Here is a 4,438-nt window from a genome sequence, read left to right as displayed (position 1 = left end):
TTCGTATGAAACTCGTGGTCAGAGATGAGCAAACGGTACTGGGTACAGGTAGTGAATTTTCCGAACCGAAAGATCAATTGGGTACCGACTTTTGGCGTCCCTAGTACTGGTTTGGTACCGTAACCAGTATTTTCAGTACCAGTACCGATTCGGTAAAAGTTGGCACCGAGCTCATCCCTACCCCTAAAACAAAAAAAAAAAATCATTAAAAGTTGAAGAAATCAACAAAAAAAAGTTGTACGATACCGTTCTTGTTCATACGGTACCCGTGATCAGGGATGAGCAAATGGTATCATATAGCAGTACCGAATTTCCCAAACTAAAAGAATTTCAATAGCAATTCGGTACCGACTATTGGCATTTTTGTATCTGGTGCCAGTTTTTACCTTCATATAACGATACCGAACAACACCGTATCAAAAAAAACAATAAAAGAAGTTGTCACGTGACAACCAATGAATAATGTTTGGTCCAATAAGAAGTAAGAAGTTATACAACTTCTTATTGGACCAAGCATTATTTATTAGCTTGGTTTATTGATATATGGTTTATTAATATATTGATGATAATGATAATTATATTAAACTAGTAGGGAAGCCCGCGCTTTGCAGCGGGTATGATACGACCACTTAATATATTTGAAAGTAAAAAAAACTACCTGTTCCTTCCTTAGAATCCATTTATTTGATATAAGATCAATAACATCATGGTTGTTCTTTGCTTTCATTGATCTTATAAATCATGGATTTTGATGCAACTTAGGCTTAGCTCCGGTTCATGACAAGCATTGACAATGACACGGGCCCTACCCTATCACCGACCGGGCTTGTAACAAACCACTAAGAGCTTTCAGTGTCTTCAACATCCACCTTACTAATATCATCCATACTTGATTTTTATTCACTAAAGTTAAAACAATTAATTCATACTTTAACAATAGATGGTTTTCTTGACGTTCTTGCGTCTCTTGGGAAACAATTTTTTTTTTCCAATATCCTTGCCATTTCGTATGTTTCAGACACATGCACTTCTTGTTTGACCACTTTCGCGAAAATAAGGTGTAGATTACCAACATGACTTACTCATGTGATGCTAATTAATTACAAAAAAAAAAAAAGAAAATTAAGAGTACATCTCAAACGTAGCCACTTTTTCAGACCTCTATGGCCATGCCAGAAGAATTTCATGTATACAACAATGAAATACATGAATTTTTGGTAGTGTATCTACTTTAACTCTAGTATATGCTTTTACTCTCTTATACCTATACACAAATAAATATTATACATATGCGTATCTATATGAGAATAACAATACATACTATATCAATGTAACGACTTGCACGAAAATGTCCTAAAACGCTCCGTAAGTAGAAAACCCGAACCCCTAAAACCCTAATTTTATGAAAAATCAAGAAAAACAAGTCTTCTTACTCGGTCGCAGTCTGCGAAGGAGTTAAGATGGGTCTTCGCGGGGCGCGACAGCTCTGAAGTCTCCGGATAATGATCAAGGCCACGTGTCGCACACGTGGCAGGTCTAGGGTGTGATACGGCAGCCCTAGCCGTAGCTAGGGTGGCCCTCGCGGGCCACGAAGGATCTCCCTTCAAGCTGTCGCGGGCCGCGAGAAACCTAAATTTCAGCTATATATTTGACGTTGCATGGCCAGTTCATTTTGCTCGAAAATTTTCACTCAAACTGCTTTCTTTCTGTTCGAAATCAAAATTTAGAGTATTGAGACGCTGCTACGATAACGGGGTAATAACTCGATCACTGCTACGATACAATGTCCGATCGATTAAAACCGATCCGATGGATGTTTAAGTGCTGCCCAAATCCTGGGTTATACTTTGTCATTCGTCGTGAGGGTTTCGATCTCGTGAATTATCGTGAAAGTTGTATTAAGTTACTGACCTAGTTTCGTTTGCATCTTATATTTAACTAGGTTACCGGCTTAATCAGTAGTCAGACTCTGTCCGTTTAAACTTACAATGTGAGTCATTCTGTTTTTTTTTATCAAAGTTGCTTTGTAAAACCCTAAATGTTTTCCAGTTATAATTACAGGGATTAAGTTTTTGCAAATCTTTAATTACTGGCAGTAAGTGGGGTATTGTGCACATTACTGTTGTATTATCACTCTTAGGTGGGCGAGCCTAATTAGTGATACACGTCTTTATTGGGTGACAGGACCCAATAGTGATATGACCACAGTCATAGATCCAGTCGAGTGACAACTGGACCAGATAATTATAAGATAGGGGCAATTGTAATCGCTCTTAATACTGTAAATTATGACAATGTGTCGTTTTGTACAAATTGAATGACTCGCCAGTATTTCCCGCTTATCAAATCTTTTTCAAACACGTTTCAGGTGATTTACTGTGAACAAGGAAAAGAATGAAGTGGCTCAGTAAATAAATAAAACATGTTTTCTGTAACTAGGGAATTTCCCAGTGAAATTCCTTTCTTGTAAAATACGGGGTTTGTCCCGATATTATAAATAAAACAATATGGTGTATTCCTTTTAAACGATCCTGTTAAAATTTCCGCTGCCATATAAAGACAAATACCACGGGTTTCTGTCCCGCGGCTTCCGGACCGAGCAAAACGGGTCAGGGGCCGTGACAATCAAGGTTGCACATCTTGTTGTTATCCAGCACCATCATTAACGCCCTTCGGTATGCATCTTGGCTTCTACATAATTGTTTGGTTGCATTAATGCCCAACACAAAATCCCCTACAAAAATTCAAAGGAAAATATATGATAAAACGATTTTTAAAATCAAAATCCCAATTCCATTACGAAATACACCATGGTTGTTGTTAGTTCTTACTAGTAGCCGAGTTGCCTCCTGCTCGACCGAAACTTAGAAACTTCTTCCCTTGTGATCTTGTGGTTTTCTTGAGCCTTATCCGAACATCTTCTTCGCAAAAACTTAATCAATTAAACTGCTTCTTCGGCTCAATTCTGTTGTTTCATAACAATTAGTGCGCTATCAACGCCCTTTCCACATCCTTCTCAACCAACTATACAACCAATCATCAATCCAATAAAATCTTCAAAAACCAAAATTTAAAGCTGCATATTTATAATCATACCTAAACATTTTTGGCTCTAACATAAGGGGAATACGTTTTCAAATGAAGCGGGACATATCTTGATTGTTTCAACTTAATATGGTGATTGCTGCTGCAAATTCGATTGTAACAACAATGACTCAGCAATTCAACTATAACTATGTAACAATTTTTGAACATATTTGGTACATTACATACCTCATGCTATTATAGCTCAAGTAATTGTAACTCGTGTATGGACATGAGAGCTCAAGGGAACATACACAGTTCTACAAAATAATACAAATACAACACTGCAAGTGTTTTGAGTTTGCAAATTCATTCGGTATATCAAAGTAATTAAATGTAGTAACTAATTTGTAAAACAGAGCAGAAGAAAGGGGTTCCACCATCTGAGTTAATCAACCACCATAGTGGTCGCCATCAATCGCCATCGTAGTAACTGCCAAATCTCAAGTATTTTTACTGGAAAACGTACCTTCACCATAGTTGACCAGAGGATTCATCTGATGGAATCCTAACGACCCCCATACTGAATTGCGACGGAACCCTAAAGCCACCGTTGTTGGGCCTTCTCTTTATCCACCACGTACCACCTTCATCGCCCGAACACCATCATCGCTGATCTGTCTTCATGTCTGGACAACTTCTTAATACATGGGGTGGCTGGAAAAATACAGGGCCAATGAAGGAGGAACAATTGAATTAAAGAATCTGATAATCAAATTGAAGAAGGAACGATTGAGTTGGATAACATAACAACACTGAAGGAGTAGTGATTTGATTGAAGAAGAAGAACATGAATCGTACAGAATTAAATGGGATAGGGCGGTAAGGTAGGGATAGGCAACTGATGGACGATGATGAGAGTGAGAGGGGAGGGGCAAGATGGAAGAAAAGCGTAAAGAAAAATGGATTTGTTCTGGAGTCTTTTCACATGCCATCTTAAAATTGATACAATTCATTGGTTCCATGGCTTTTATGGAGTTTAATATGAATTAACTTTCTATTAATATTTTTAAATTAAATTTAGAAAACTTTATAACATCTTATTACTGTGTAGTTATTTTGTCCACTTTTCAAAACATTTTTATCACCAATTTTTCTTCTATGACAGTCTTTTAAACAATTATATAAACTAACAATTTTGAAATTGAAAGCAATTTGATTGACATTTATAAGTAAAATATATAAACAAATGAACATATGGATTAGCATTATCTAAAGTTAACCCACTTACAAGAACACTGATAATTGATAGATCACAAACATATAAAATTTGATTAAAAAAAAACCCTCACCTCAACTCTTACTTTTTAAATTGCAAAATTCATGTGCATGGATTCTAATTTGTGGAAATTAC

The 4,438-nt window shown here is 36.7% G+C and overlaps 1 long non-coding RNA gene across 1 annotated transcript; it reads right to left on the bottom strand.

The window, feature by feature from the left end:
• Nucleotides 1–2,646: 2,646 nt before the first annotated feature.
• Nucleotides 2,647–4,004, bottom strand: LOC118485388. Its single transcript, XR_004875845.1, has 4 exons — nucleotides 3,274–4,004; nucleotides 3,097–3,187; nucleotides 2,832–3,024; nucleotides 2,647–2,734 (listed from the first exon to the last, which is right to left on the bottom strand). It is a non-coding gene; the product is annotated as an uncharacterized LOC118485388 (long non-coding RNA).
• Nucleotides 4,005–4,438: the final 434 nt, after the last annotated feature.

Source organism: Helianthus annuus, chromosome 13 (assembly GCF_002127325.2).
Source record: "Helianthus annuus cultivar XRQ/B chromosome 13, HanXRQr2.0-SUNRISE, whole genome shotgun sequence".
In the NCBI taxonomy this organism is placed as follows: Eukaryota; Viridiplantae; Streptophyta; class Magnoliopsida; order Asterales; family Asteraceae; genus Helianthus; species Helianthus annuus.
The sequence above is the reverse complement of the archived record's forward strand: the minus strand, read 5'-3'. Positions and strand labels throughout refer to the sequence as shown.